Here is a 16,551-nt window from a genome sequence, read left to right as displayed (position 1 = left end):
GAACTTCCGTATCCTTGCCATATTACCAAATATTGGTCATGCACTCCACCACGCCTCACTTCTCTTGTCCTAGTTGAGATAGGCCTAAAGGCCAGTCAGCATCATGGTCTCTCCTAGGCTCTTGCCATAACCTCCTAACTGAGCTCCCCTTGCCATTTTGGCCCCTAGAGTCTCTCCTTAATAAGCAGGGTAATCCTGCGATAATGGAAGGTAGGTCACATCACCTCTCTGCTCAAAACCCTTAAATGGCTGCTTCACACTCCAGGTGAAGAGTAGATTCATTGTAAAGGCTTACAATAGCAAACAATTCAGCCTCACCCTTTCTTCAAACCAGGCTGCCCTTATTTTGCCCTCACCACTTTGACCTCCTCAGTGCTCTTCGAGCACACCGCAGAAGCCCCTGCCTCAGATATCATGGATTTCCTGTTTCCTCCATCTGCCAAGATGCTCCTTGCTACCCGTGCTTAGCTCAGTCCCTACTTCCTTAGAGGCTTTTAGATGTCACTCAAAGATCACCCAGCGAAGTCTTCTCCAAATGCCCATATTAAATGTGTAGCCCCACTGGGTGTCATGGCTCAGACCTGTAATTCCAGTGACTTGGGAGGCAGGTGGAAAATAAACATTACCCAGGCATGGTGACACACACCCATAGTCCTAGCGACAGGAGGCTGAGATGGGAGGATCACTTAGGCCCAGGAGGTCAAGGCTGCAATGAGCTATGATTGCACCACCACACTCCAGCCTGGGTAACAGCAAGAGCCTGCCTCAAATATTAATTTTGTAAGTCAATGCCCTCATTCCCTTACCCTACTTCATTTTTCTTTAGAACAATTATCACCACTTGACACATTCTATAACTCTTTATTGTTCATATTGACAAACCACACACACACACACACACACACACACACACACACACACAAACAAACATACATACACATGTGAAAAGTAAACTTCACACATGATGCTGGGAACTTTGCTTTATTCAGCTCAAGATTTTCAGTTCTGGCCAGGTGCAGTGGCTCACGCCTGTAATCCCAGGACTTCGGGAAGCCAAGGTGGGCAGATCACAAGATCAGGAGTTCGAGACCAGCCTGGACAATATGGTGAAACACCGTCTCTACTAAAAATACAAAAATTAGCTGGTGTAGTGGCAGGCACCTGTAATCCCAGCTACTTGGGAGGCTGAGGCAGGAGAATCACTTGAACCTGGGAGGCAGAGGTTGCAGTCAGCCTAGATCACGCCATTGCACTCCAGCCTGGGCAACAAGAGCAAAACTCCATCTCTCTAAAAAAAAAAAAAAAAGATTTTCAGTTCTTTGAACAATACCTGGCAGATCCATAACAGGGCTTCAGTTGATATTTAGTGTGAATAAGTTAATAAATAAATGAATCAACTGATCAGTAATCAATCATCAGCTCTATTGTGGCAACAGATGTTTACCCGACTGACCCCGGAAGATAGAATGCTTGTCTCCCATTTATCACTAGTCACACTAGCATGCCCCTCTCACGCCTCCACTGGGAAGGGAAGAAACAGCCTCTATGATCACTGCATTCCCCACAGGAAGAAGATCTCCAACCTCCACTTCCCACCCCAGTTCTCTCCTTTCACACACTGAGATGAGCTGGGGAGGCAGGTTCCACATCTCTTCATTAAGTCCTTGGGGAAGGAGAAGTCTGATTCTAATTTTTGGCTGCTTCTGAAGGCTGTTTTTAAGATGAAAGGTATTTGCTCCTACAGTCTTCAGCTTTGGATTTTAGCCACATTTCCATAAAAAAATTCCACTCAATATCTTATTACAGATTTATAACTACTTGCGGTATGCCTTCTCTCCGCACCTATATTTTGTTAAATGTAAGCCAAAAACCTTCTCTGACTTGTTTGCTACTGAATCCCATATGCTTAGCACAACCCCTGCTGAATAATAGGTGCTCAGTAAACGCAACCTTAGGGTCCCACCTGTTTGACCTTAGTGCCTTTCAATTTCTACTAATTAGATGAACATTTTTCCACATTTGGAAGTCACTGCCATCTTTTCAATGGCCTCTTCACTTCTTGTTCCCATATGAGGAGTAATTGCAATGTTCGGCCATTATGCAGGTCAGAAATAATTCATACATCCTGAGCAAGCTGCTCCCTTATTGATCATCTGAAGTGACAAATCTTGCCCCAGCTCTCTGAAATGATGTCACTGTAGTGTCTCAAAGAGAGGAGCATTCTAGAATTTCATCACTGTGGATTTACATGTTTAAATGTGTGTGTGTGTATGTGTGTGTGTGTGTGTGTGAGTGTGTGTGTGTGTGTGAATATATATATGTCAGAGTTGGAGATATCGTCACATCAAATATAAAAAGGCATTTAATCCTATGGCTCCTTGCCCTCTGGAACACAGGCAATCTGATAAGCAACTGTTACATTAGAAATAAATCGTCATCTTTCCCATGAGGAAGTGGTCAATTTCTTTGTTTCTACCATGTCATTAGTACTTTAGAAGCTTGCACTATTGAATAATTTTATTCTTCTAGGACAGTCCATAGCATTAGGAGTTAATACATCTTTAAAATAGCTTTCATTATTCTGTACTATTGGTGGGTTCTAGTGTGCAGAATTATTCAATAAAGCATAGCTTTGCACGGTAGGCACATGGAATTTTTCCCATTGGCTTAAAAAAGGCAGGGTTTCATGAAAGTACTGTATTAATTCGCAATAAGAAATATGGAATGAGGAAATAGGAAGGGACCCTGGTGAACCCTGCTCAGTGTTACAGATTGCCTCATAAAACCTTAATCAGAGCTTCATCAACTTACTAACTTCAGATAGGTCAACTGGTACTGATAAAGTAAGACTTCCCTTTAACAAGCAAAGAGTATTTTTTTAAGTAATAAAACTTTATATGTTTATATTTGTCTTTCCTAAGTGCGCTCAAAGTACTTTAAAAACCTCACCCTCCTTTAAAAAAAGGAAGATGACCTTTTCTGAAATACTGAGGCAGAGTAAGGTTGGGCTTTGATTAAGAAAGGCAGTCTACACCATAGCTATCACTTTCGAGTTTCCTGACTCCTGGTTCAATGGTCAAGAGAGAATTTTATATTGCCATTATGACTGCAGTTTACCCTGGGAATATGGCCAAGTATTCTCTGAAAAGAGCTTCTACGTGAGACATTCTCCTACCACATACACATTGTAATTTACAAATGTCATCTAGGCTAGGGGAGATGAAATCGCTGAGCTTCTGGGTCCTCGTAAAAACATGAACAAGTCAGCAAACCCCACCAATTGAAATAAGGACCAACTCATTGAAATAAGGGCCAGTCTGAGTTAATAAAAAGACTGAATTAACAGATCTCATAACTGTGTTATTACTTTAAAGTATACCTAGAGTAAAGAGCATAGAAAACAGCTAACAGTCGTTAGACATATTTTATATTCCAAGTACTATGGTGGCAGCTCTGCCTATAATCATTTGCAGCATAAAACCTCCAGGTGATGCAGATGGGATTAACTTTATTTTACAGTTTAAGAAACAAAGAACGAGGAAAGCTAAGCGATTTTCCCAAGGTCACATAGCTAATAAGAGATGGTGGCTAAAAAAAACTGCTTTCCACTACCACATCTCACCAGATATGGTAACACAACAACTAAATTTAACTAAAGCTGCCAAGACAAAACCCTGTCTTTGTCTGCATTAATTTACCAACAGTAACACATTCATAACTAGTTTTTACACATAAATGCTTAATCTGAAACTGCTTGAAATATGATTTTCTTTGGGAATGTGAAATGTACACTTCATATATTTGGGGGAATGCGAAGGCTTGGTGTAGGAAAAAAACCTATTGATATATTTGGTGAATTTTTAGTTTCAGCCCAAGGATGTCACAATAGAAAAATCATAATTTGTGGACATGATAGTTTCTTTTTTCTTTTCTTTTTTTTTAAATTGTATTTATTTATTATTTATTTATTTGAGATGGAGTCTATCTCTGTTGCCCAGGCTGGAGTGTAGTGGCAGGATCTCGGCTCACTGCAATCTCCGCCTTTCAGGTACAAGTGGTTCTCCTCCCTCAGCCTCCCTAGTAGCTGGGATTACAGATGCATACCACCATGCCTGGCTAATTTTTTGTATTTTTAGTAGAGATGAGGTTTCACCGTGTTAGCCAGGAGGTTCTTCATCTCCTGACCTCGTGATCTGCCCGCCTCGGCCTCTCAAAGTGCTGGGATTACAGGCATGAGCCACTGCTCCCAGCCTGATATTTTCTGTTATAATTGTTAGACCTTCTAAGAAATGGGCAAGGATACAATGGAGAAGTATTTCCAATATTATTAACAATAATATTTCAAATGTTAAAAATGCACTTTAAATCCATTTTCTTCCATGTATGTTTGTGAATATACAGATTCTATTGGTCGGCTCTCACAATACAATTGGTACTTGGCTTGGAGCAAACATGGTCAGAATAAGCCAAAATCCTTCATTCCTTAACTCACTTATTCATTTGTTTAATTAAACATTCATCTAGTCAAAAATATCTTTATTAAGTGCTTTATAGGCACTTGTAAGCAATAGTAAACTCTCGGAACCTAAAAGCGAATGAGATGACTATTGGAGTACTCTATGAAGAGGATGGGATAGGGAGGAGGGTGTGGTGGTCCATGCAAAGAAGAAACAATTTCATTGTCATGTGGGAAGCAGAGTATGGGTGGGGTAGGGTAGCCTCAGGGGACTAAGGGAAGTGTGTCCAGAACACCTATGAGACTATGGTGCAGGTGTCTGGAACTCCAGGGAGAAGTGACATCTGAACTGTGACCAGCACACAAAGTATGCCTATAGAAACCCAAGCACGAGGAAATAGAGGATGAACTCAAGAACTAATTGGGGCTGTTTCAGTGCTCCGTGATCACGGAGACAAAAACCTGTGTGTTGTTTGTCTCCTTCAATCCAAATGTTCATTTTCTTCTCCCTTTTCAGACAGTAGAATTAAGAGTAGCTTTCCTTACCGTTTGTCTTCTTGAAACTTGACCCTGAATAATTACATCTTTGTTCTGAATAAATCCTGACTGAACACAATAACAGGTGTAATCTAATTGAGCTAGCTGTCTAATTATGAAGATTACACAAAACCAAGTGGCTTTTTAGTTCTACTATTGGGGAAAAAGTGAGTAGTAACTAAAATGCTTGACGTTTGGCTTATGTCGAGGATATAAATTTCTTATATTGTCCCATATATAGGCTAAAATCAAACACTTATCCTTCTCTTTGTACTTTTCACACCAACCAGTAATCCTGGCAGGCTCATGACTTACTCACCGCTGAATCCTCAGTAATATATTGTCAAATTGTTTTTCTTAAAGTTTATCTTCAGCATGGGAAAAATCAAGCAATTAAGGAAAACTAAAAAAAAGAGAACATGTTAATGGAGTTGAACTAGCCTGTATCATAGAAATAAAGCTGTAATTACCCAAAGGTTCTTTGACTATCTAAATTATGAAAAATTATTACAATGTTTAAAATTAAATTTACTTGATATGGTTAAAATGTGAAAAATTGCCAATATTATTTAAAGCAAATTGATGATGGCAGAAGATAAGTTATACATTCTCAAAAGCAGTTTTGAAAAAGAAAGTCTCATTTTATAAATAGCAGAAAACCAAAGTAAAAACATAACATTGTCTCTTCTTAATTAGATGTGTGTTTTCCATTCCAGTAAAACTTAATATATGTTTATTCCTCTGAAAAGCCATGTTAGTGACATTCAACTTTTTGTTGTCATTATTCATTGGAAGTGTATAAATAAGGAAATTGATCAATAAATAAATAAATTACATGTCCTAGATCTTAGAAGCAGGCAAATAATTGATATGTTGATTAATGCAGATGGACATTAAATGGTCCAAACGATGAATTTACTCTGTCACTAATTTTTCTTTCCATAATCCTAGATTTTTATATCAAAACTGAACATGGGTTAGTTGCTCTAGAATATATGATGAAATTATTTCTGTTTCTATAGCTGACTTATAAAAATGTTGATGACATTTAAATAATAGTTCAGGGTAGATTTTTATTTACAAATACACCTATTTGGGCATATTACAAATTATTCATCAAAACTCTTGCTTGAAATACCAAGCATGCAGGTCTTGGTTTCTAATATCATTTTCCAATAAAGGGAACCAGAGCTCCTTGGAGAAATGACTGCTTCTAGGGCTGGGGTGGGGAATATACAAAGTGAATCTGGAGTGTCGTGGTAGTGCCAGAAAGGAAGAAGGTGCCAAAGACAGAACACACACCACGACGAGGAGGTGCCAAGGGCTTATTTCAGGAGCCAACTGAAAGGGTCGCCAGTGGCCAAAGCTGAAGCAATCGGAGCAACAAAGAAAAGTAGTAAAATAAAGTACCATTGAATTGTAATCCGAATAATAAAAATAACGAGCCACAGGTACTGATAGACGCAAACAACTGAATAAATAAATAATAAATAAATGGGTGAGAAATGACCAACCCTGGTGGTAAAACATTCTGAGTGATTGATGTAGATGCTCGGCCATTGCAGAGATCAAGCACATGCCCCACTCCTTAAGTGTGGCTGTGAATAGTGACTTTCTTCCAAAGAGTACAGAGCAGACAGGGAGAGGAGAAGAGCGACTCTGCTGTGGGGGAATCCAACAAACACGACGTTGAACCGGACAGTGCAAGCTGACCTCAACAACACGCTACATTGGTGGCACGTACCTTTTCTATATCATGAAAGTATCACTGTACCCCTGCGGTCTTCCACCCAAACACACACACATTGTCCTGCTCTAGTCATGAGGAAAACACTGGAGGAATCCCCATTGCAAGACATTCTATAAAATACCTGACCGGTGCTCCGGAAACCTGCCAACATCATCAAAAACAAAGACTGAGAAACGGAGAAACCGTTATAAATGCAATGTGTACCCACTGTGGGATCCTGGGACAGAGAAGGGCCATTAAGAAATACAGAGGAAATCTGAATACAGTATGGCCTTAAATTAATTGGAATATTCTGCTACTGGCTCATGAATTGTAACAAAATTACTAGACTAATGAAGGGAAACTGAATGTGGGAATATAGGAACTACATGTTCAATAATTCTGTAAATCTAAAACTGTTCTTTCAAATGTTTGCTTAAAAATTTTCTGTTTGAGAATGCTTGTAAGTGAAAAGTCCATTTAAGTATATATATTGATAGTTCATGCTGAACATGGTGGCTCATACCTGTAATCCTAACATTTTGGGAGGCTAAGGCTGGAGGACTGCTTGAGCCCAGGGGTTCGAGACTAGCCCAGGCAATATGATGAGAACCTGTCTCTACAAAAAAATTTTTTAAAAATAGCCAGGCATGGTGGCATGCACCTGTATTCCTGGGTATGTGGGAGGATTGCTTGAGCCTGGGAACGCTGAGGCTGAAGTGAGCCGTGATCACTGCTACTGCACTCCAGAATGGGTGACAGCGAGAACCTATCTCTGTTGTTTTTTTTTTTTTTTTTTTTTTTTAGAAAGTGATTTATTTAGGCAGAGAGAGAAAAAGGAGAAGAAAACTTCCACGAAGAGCATGTGGAAACAGGACCCCAGAGGGGAAATCCAGGAGGGGAAAGAGAGCTCCGACTATGTGGGAGGGGGTTCCAGAGAGCTGGAAATCCAGAAATCCTGTCTCTAAAAAACAACTTAAAAGTTCAAAATCTAGCGCAATTGAGCAGCTACTCCAAACTCACTCAAAACTCAAGAAACTTGTTCTTGACTTTCTGTTTCCTTCTGATTGATTTAAAGGAGTCATAGAATTCTCTCCGTTTGTTTATGGTTTGGCCATTCCAACCCCTCTGTTAAGAACACTTTACAGTAATAATCCCACTGCATCCTTCAGCAGCGAAGTCGCTACAGCACATGAGAGAAAGAACAAATTGTAAGATGTCAAGGATGACCCTCCCACAAGTGGCCTTTTCATGGTACCCTTAACTGCGCTCTCTCCAGGAACCTCACTGATAACTCTAGGGATGTGTCATCAGAACGCAACTCCTCCAGAACCCTCAGAACCTCAGCTTCTTCAGACACGCAACGTAGTTCCTTGAAAGATTTCTCTTGCTGTTGATAATTTCACTCCGAGAAAGAATTTAGGCCTTCAGTTCTGGGTCACAGTCTACATCTGCTAATTATTCCCCATGTGCCTCAATTTCAGATGGACCATTTCTCTTCATCCGCAAATTGAAAGGTCAATACTTCGTGTCAGAATGTGGGTCCTCATGGAAAGATGCCACCTTTCATGAATTTATTCAGCAAGCATTTGCTGAGTACGACATGGCAGGCATTCATCTTAAGGAAGACGTCTTACACATCCCTGCCTCCTGGAGCTTAAATTTTAGTGTGGAAAGACACATTATAATAATGTGAAGGAGCAAGATGGTTTATGTTACGAAGGATGCTCTGGAGGAAATAAAGTAGAAAGTGTCTTTTGAATAGGCACTTAAAAGATGAGGATGAAATATTCAAAGAACAAGGTGAAGAGCATTTTAGGTACAGGGAAAAATGTGACCCAGAAGCAGAGACTCCCTTGATCTGAAGAGCAGCTAGCCAGGCAGATAATTGTCTGAAGCAAGTTTATCTAAATCCTGTTGGGAGGATCTCTGGCCATGGCAGAAAGTTTGGGTCTTATCCTAGAAGTGGGAAGCCGTTAAAGGTTTTGAGTAGTGAACTTGATTCCTATCTGTGAAGGGATAATGGCAACTCTGTGAAGAATGAAGCGTAGGAGAAGCAGGGATACCTGGTAAAAAGCTATTGCAGCTGCCCTGAAAAGAGATACTGGTAGCTTAGATTAGGCAAACAGAAATGGGGATGGAGAGAACTGCATGTATTTAGAACTAACACGATGGTAGATGAATTAGATGCAGTAAATTGTAGAATAAAGGATAACTTCTAGGTTTTAAGTTCATATGAAAACATTTAGATTAACTGGCTTTACCTAGATTAGATGACTTAATGCAATAACAGCAGAAGAATTACTTCATTTAAGAGCACACTCAAAGACTCCAGCCTTTGATCTCCAACTAAAAGTATATTCTATTTTCATAGCCAGTTTCAAATGTCTCTGCATGTTAGAGTTGGGGTGAGACTATCATGGGTTTTGTATTGTCCATGATCCAAAAAAACCAAAGTCCATTCCCAATCATTGAAGTCCATCAAGGGTTCCACCATCCCCTACATTATCTACCCATCATACTGGATCATCCTCAGACCGTATATGCAGCCTAGTTCATCTCCTTCTCTGTCTATTCCAGCCAACTCTCAACTACACTCAAATCCATTTGAGCAATGATGAATGCGAACTTTAGAAAATTTATAAAATTTGAACAAGGCAGTCACAAAATGTAATATATGTGGAAAGCCACAGCCCCTAAACATTTTTCCCAGATTCTGTCTCATAAAATGTATTCCCACTTTTTCTTCTTTCTCTCCACATTTTGTCCAGAAATTCCTTAGATCATGGGTACTCAAAGCTGGGCCTGCATCCAGCTTGAGATTGGGGCTCTTTGGTCAGCAGGATTACAGAGCTTTCCAGATAGGTCTGGAGCTCTTAGAACACACAAAGGATAATATGTAAGGGAAGGGGAGCGAAAGAGGAGGGGGAGGTGGAGGGGGAGGAGGGCGAGATACAGAAGTAGGTGGCAGATGAATAAAATGACCTTAAGATACGGAGATAATTGTCTGAGCAACATTTTGCTCATGGTACTATCAAGGGAGTTGATTCCTCTATCAAGGGAGTTGATTCCTCAGTCCAAAGCTCTGACTTAGTTTCTGAAGGCGTTTTTCTCATGTGATGACCAACTCTTTTTTTGTTTTTGAGACGGAGTTCCGCTCTTGTTACCCAGGCTGGAGTGCAATGGCGCGATCTCGGCTCACCGCAGCCTCCGCCTCCTGGGTTCAGGCAATTCTCCTGCCTTAGCCTCCTGAGTAGCTGGGATTACAGGCACGCGCCACCGTGCCCAGCTAATTTTTTTTTTTTTTTTTTTTTTTTTTTTTTTTTTTGTATTTTTAGTAGAGACGGGGTTTCACCATGTTGACCAGGATGGTCTCGATCTCTTGACCTCGTGATCCACCCGCCTCGGCCTTCCAAAGTGCTGGGATTATAGGCGTGAGCCACCGCGCCCAACCGATGACCAGCTCTTTCAGCTCACCTTGCACTGTGCTTTTCTGACTTTGACAACATTTATCCACAACCTTCCTTTTCCCAGCTAAATTCTACTGCCAGCCACCTATTGGCCTACTGCCAAATCTTACAAATCCAATACGTAGGTGAGTATCAATTATAAAACAGGACTTGGCACCTCAATTCTTCAACCTGGCTCCCTGGAGAAATTATTTTGTGAGGTAGTTTTTAGTGTTTCCTATTAAGCTGATGAAGCCAAGGGGCAATGCTAGCCACATTTTGATGATGATAACTACATATGTTCTCTCTTAACTAAAGTCATATGAACAAACAAATGAGCAACACAATACTTTAATATACTTCCTGTAATTATATATTATTTGAATTACAAAGAAAAATATGATTTTATCTTCCTGAATTCAAATTTCAGGGTGTCATGAAGCCCATCAGTCCACTCACTGAACTGACTATTGACACAGTTTTTAAACATGTGGTGAGAAGAGAAATGAAGAAAGGGAATAATCAATGAGATGATTTAATTTTTAAAAATAGATTGAGAAGATTAGTTCATTATTGCCTTTTGTTCTAATTCCGTTACACCAGAATGCCAAATAATACTTCAAGAATTGACTGCAAATAATCATGGCAAATAATTTCTTAACATCATATCGTGGTAAATAAGATATAGGATATCTATTCTATCACAATAAATTTCTAACTATATATAAACTCTTGCAAGAGTGTTTCATATTTTATGTTTTAAAAATAAATGAATTGCTGATCCATAACTAACTAGTTAAGCTAAAATGATAACCTGGCTATTACTTAATATTTTAAAATATGGTCTTTTGCATTCAAATACTTCAAAGTGATTTTTTTCCTTCAGAATTTAAAAAAAAAAAAAAAAAAAAAAAAAAAAACCTGTAACTCGTATGTAACCAAGTCTCAATTACCCTTATTTGAAAAACTCACATTGGCAATTCTTCACAGAAGCATTTAATTCCAGTCTTACCTACCCCTGCCGCCCACTTCTGGGTTGCTTCCTGCTGCTGTCAGTTGGCATGTGTTCAAGGAATGCAAACATATTTTAATATTAGTTCTAGCAATGCATTAGCAGGAAGGTAAACCTCCCAGGGAAAATTCACATAATGTATTCTAAAGTCAAATATAAAGTGATTTTGGATTATCGGTACCACCATAGGCTTCCATTCAGACAGATAATTGAGAATTGACTATACTACTGTGTTCGTCAACTGTGGACCACACGAAGTCCACGATAAAAAATGATTTCTAGGACACAAATTAAAATAAGGAAGCCAGACGGTGCTGTGAAACAGTGGGTCTTCATAAAGAGGGAACTGGAGCTGACACGTTTTTTACTTTTTCTTTCTGCATGAGAATATGAAGTTTTAAATGATATGCAGCTAGAAGCAGATGAAATTATAGCTCTCAGACACTTTATAATTCTGAAACAGATATGTGATTGATTGCAAGGTGGCATCGCTGCTGGCAGTTTTTGTCGGCACATTTTGATGATACAGTTTCTTAGGTGAACTTCAAATACATCAGTGACACACACTACGTTTCAGACACATTGAGTGATTTTGAAGCTAATAATTTATGAGAGCTTTTGGAGCAAGTTATTAGGTTTGAGTCAAGAGAGATTTATTTTATTTAATCCTGGGTTCCTTGCTGTGTGTTCTGTTTATCTCATTTTATTTTGCTAGTAAACAAATATGTAAAACTTTAATGTGGAAGCTTCCCCTTCGTAACAGTGCCTCTGCCTAACGAGGTTTCCTGTTTGAAACAGTTTCACTAGTTCCTGGTTTGTAGCCCTTTTATTTTGTGAGAAGGAGGACAGATCAAACAAGGCATCTTAAGCTGGGATTCCATCAGGGGGTAACTAAACAAAAAATTAAAAATTATTGGTTCTTAATTAGGAGATTAAAGGGTCACCCACACAGAATATGTCAATCCCGTGTATTTTTATTTTAAGTTAAGGATAATAGTAGATTTTAGAAAACGAAGTACTCTTCTGAGGCTTTTAGAGGCTTTAAGTGACAGATCAAGTGGAAATTGAAATGTATTATGAGACAAGGTCTAAATTCAATTTTTAAAAGAGTCCTTTGGGTTATTTGCAGAACCTGCTGAATGCTGCATATATTGAATTTGCTTACAATTAAAGAAATGTTTGATTATTTGTACATTACAGCAGAATAACAATGGAAAGAGATTCAGGATGTGTGCATCTATTTTACGCAATAGTCCTAGATCATTTCTACTTGTATTTTCTTAATGACATACTTGATTTGGAGAAAGAAGTATATGTTTTCATGTGTCTACAGCCATTCTTTTTGCATAAAGAAGCTTCACTGAGAAGCACAATTCTTTTGCAGAAAAAGTGCACATATATGCAAGGAGTAAATATGAGGATAGGACCATTCTGTTCACCGTGTCTTGAAAACACACACAGGAAGCCTTCACACATGACCTGTGATTGCCAGGTTTTGCCTATCTGACATATTCTCTCTGGTGGCCACTGCTAAGGCCTTGTGTTCTTATGCATTGAGTGCAAATCTATTTTTTTAGACCATGATAGTGTGCATGTGAGTGGCCCCTCGAGGCTGTCAACGCAGATAGCCTGTTTCAGGCCAGCTCATCCTTCTCCCTTCATATAGCTGTCGCAGCTTCTTTTTCCTCCCTGTGCCTTTGATTAGTGCAAATGTATTATGTTGTCTAAGAAACTTGTGCTCACAGTACAATTGCACAACCAGCATTAGAAATTAGCAGCCTGTGATTAATTTACCATTAAACTCACTTCTTTTTGTCACATAGTAAAAAGCTATTCTGCCAAAATGCCACCTGAGACGTGTAGATCTTTCTAAACTGAGGTTAGATACTACACAGTTGTTTTTCCCCGTCTCCAATCTGCCTTCTAGTATGGCTTCTCTTCTGTTGAATTTCGTTTTTGTTTTTGTTTGTTTTGTGTCTTGGGGAAAGGAATACTTGTTCCTGCTGCTGTTGCTACCTCACATTGCATTTTTCTTCAGTATTCTTTGAACCATCCATATTCAAAACATTAATCATCCATCACTTAGCCCTGCCCATGGGCACAAATGGTCCTACACACATTTTTTTTTTAGCACTTTATTCTTAAATGTAAAGAGATAGTTGAGAATTTTAAAACATTGGAGAAAACCCTCTTCATGTGAAAGGCAGAAAAGCAGAAGAAAATAAGGAAGTAAAATAAAATCAGAGAAAAGATAAAAAGTGCAGAGAAAAATAAAATCAAAGTAACTATAATTAATATCTTCAGAAACATAAAATATGACATTTTATATGGAGAGAAAGAAATGACTCATACAAATATCAAAAGTTTTAAAAATAATAGTAGGTTTGGAAGATGAAGTTGAAGAAATCTCACAGAAAATAAAATGATCAGTAGCAGGCTAATCTATTTTATTTAGAGGATCAATCCAAAATATGTAATATTCAACTAATAAAAAATTCCAAAAAGTTAGAACAAGAAAATATAAAATCAAAAATTATTTTAAACATATACAAAAACATGCAGGAATTAAAAAGCAAGCAAAACTGGTGTGGAATTTCTGAACACCAGAAATAAAGAAATAACCCTATAAGCATCTAGACAGTAAAGATCATTAATATTGAAAGGCAAACATGAGATTTTCCCACTTAGTGCAGTAGACATTAAGAATATATAACAACACCTTAGTTATAGCTAATTTTGTTATTCAGTTTCTTAAAATAATACCTTATGGTTAACTTTATGATTTGATACCTTAAAATAATATTTGCTTCAAAGATATCCCCACTTTTTAACATTTCTTTTGGTTTTTATCTGATTGAGGGAGGACATGGTTTAAAATTAGCAAAGAGGAGGTCTCAGAAATGTAATTTCCGTGTGGCTTCCTTGGGAAGCTTTTTGATGATGTTCCTCTCACAAGCAAAAGACTAACCAAGAAGGAGAGATTCAACCCTAGGAGGGAGAATGGTGCCGTCTCTGAATATTAATAAACATTTTAAAGTAGAGAGGCCATTGGAGCAAGTATGATTTTACTGTCAATATTCATTAACAAGTTCTTGGTCCAGGGCATTTGCTATATTCAATGTATGACTGAAAGTGTTTACAAAAGGCAAATATTCAAGTTAATGATAACATTTATTCTAAATCTCCTTCTCTTAGAATCAAGGTAAAAATGGAAGGTAACTAGAGTCCAGAGGAGAATGGATAATCCTGTCAGCCTAAAATGCATTCTGGCAGAGTTGACGTCTGTGTAATGGGGTGATGGTAACACAGTCTTCACAAACATCCATGCTTCCAAAAAGTGGCACCAAGAATCCAGAAACTTCAGCTTAATTGCTGTCCCTGGTCACACACATTTCTTCCATCTCCGTTCTCACCCCTTTACCCTACACACCCACCCCAGGAGAGGCTGCTCCGCCAGAGGTCCCTCAGTGGGTCAGACCAGGGAGAAATGGTGCCCATGATAAGGGACCTGGACTGGAAGCCTGAGGGTCAGCTTCCAGGGGCACAAACATGGAAGAGGCAAAGGACAGCCGGCACAATCGCCAGGAGAATGACTCACATCCACTTTATGCTCCAGTGTAATGATGTGAGCATGCAATGGTGCCATTTTACATCATTATTATCCTTGGTAGTGCTTCTCCCTGCACACACTGTGCTTCTTTAAATAAGTTATCTTGTGGGGCTGACCAGTATGGACCAGAGCCTGCGTGACGTCACCAGCCTCTCTCCACAGGTCTCTGTTGGGCCACGCTCTGTGCTCAGCCCTTCCAGGCACATATGCATATGGATGTGTTTGGTTTTGTGAACATGTGTATTTTCTTTTCTAAAATGGATCATATGGTATATTCATTTTAAAATTTGTATCACTTTTTCCTATACCCCAGATTGTTAGGTAATGACCTGACTTATTCCAGGAAAACACGTATTAGGCTCTAAGGGATCCCATATCCCCCATTGGGCCCCCACAACCCATACTTTGATTCATCCCATTCAAAATTTACCTGAGATTGGGGTGGGGCAGACTTGCATATTTAATAATATAACTCTGGGCAAAATAATCTTATCTTGATTTCCTCAGTCTATAAGGAAGCTGGATTAGAGTCTCTATAAATATCTTTTCAGTACTGAATTTCTCTGATTCTGGTACACCTAATACCCAAATGTGATTTTGAAAAACCACACACTTTTTTTTTCTTTTAACAACTTAGAGATATAATGTGTATAATGTGTCTCGTCAGCATTTCCCATGGTGACAAGAGTGCTCGGGGTTCATTTTGCACTTCTGGTTTTCCAATAAAGTGTTAGATAACACTTTCAATTGACTAAAAATTGTGGTAACCTAAACAAAAGAGTTACAGTGTATGGGAGACAGTATGTTTTATCTGAAGTTAAAAAATGTCTTATCATAAAGTCCACAGAAGGAACTGCAGTCAAGTTCATGAGAGGCAGATTTTTTTCCCCCAGTATGAGATTTGGATTATAAGACAAATTCCCAGGGTTCAGATGATTTGCTTTTCAGGAATCTAAATTTCAGTTTACAAAGATTCTCTAATCTGATCATAGCCAATGACTAGTACCATCTAGCTACAGCAAAAAAGTGAAGTGCTCTTAATCACAGACGGCGTTCACGTGGAAATCAACTTCTAGTATCTCCGTAATGGAATTATTGAAAATTCTCTCTCAAAAGAGTGAAATAAGCAAATGCTCTGCAACCATCTTTTTGTGATTAAACAGTATGAATTGATGGTGGTGAATGATAGACTGTTTCTGAACTCTCCTCATTGCTCAGGTCCAGTGTATGCTGACACTGATGCACTGATATATCCTAGATACCATAGGGCAGAGGAACGTGAAATGACTGGCATTAAAAATATGCCATGATAGGACCACAAGGTTGCAGATTAGGAAGCGAAGGGATATTTAAAGATGGCCTAGAGCATGCCCAAGTCTTTTATATGTCATTAAATTCATTCCTCATAATTGATCTAAGCAGTTTGTATTGTGACTCCAGTTTTATAGCAAATAAAGAAAAATATGGAGAGAGAAGTAATGGTCTCATATTGTGCATGATAATGACAAGCAGTGTTAGCATTTGAATTCAGATCTACCTGGCAGCAAGTTCATGCCCTACTGCAAACTACCCATAATGTATATGTTTTGTGCCTGATTTCCCCTTTCCTGTAAGTGGGTGGGCTCATTCCCCATTAACTTTCAGATGATTAATGCTATTAAGTATCTTGGAGTTACTGGATAAGGAGCGCAGCATACATTGATACTGTGAAGCATCTTGATGGATTTGTCATTGCTAAACAGGGATAAGGAATTTTCT

Source organism: Callithrix jacchus, chromosome 3, assembly GCF_049354715.1.
Source record: "Callithrix jacchus isolate 240 chromosome 3, calJac240_pri, whole genome shotgun sequence".
In the NCBI taxonomy this organism is placed as follows: Eukaryota; Metazoa; Chordata; class Mammalia; order Primates; family Cebidae; genus Callithrix; species Callithrix jacchus.
Note: the sequence above shows the minus strand (reverse complement) of the source record.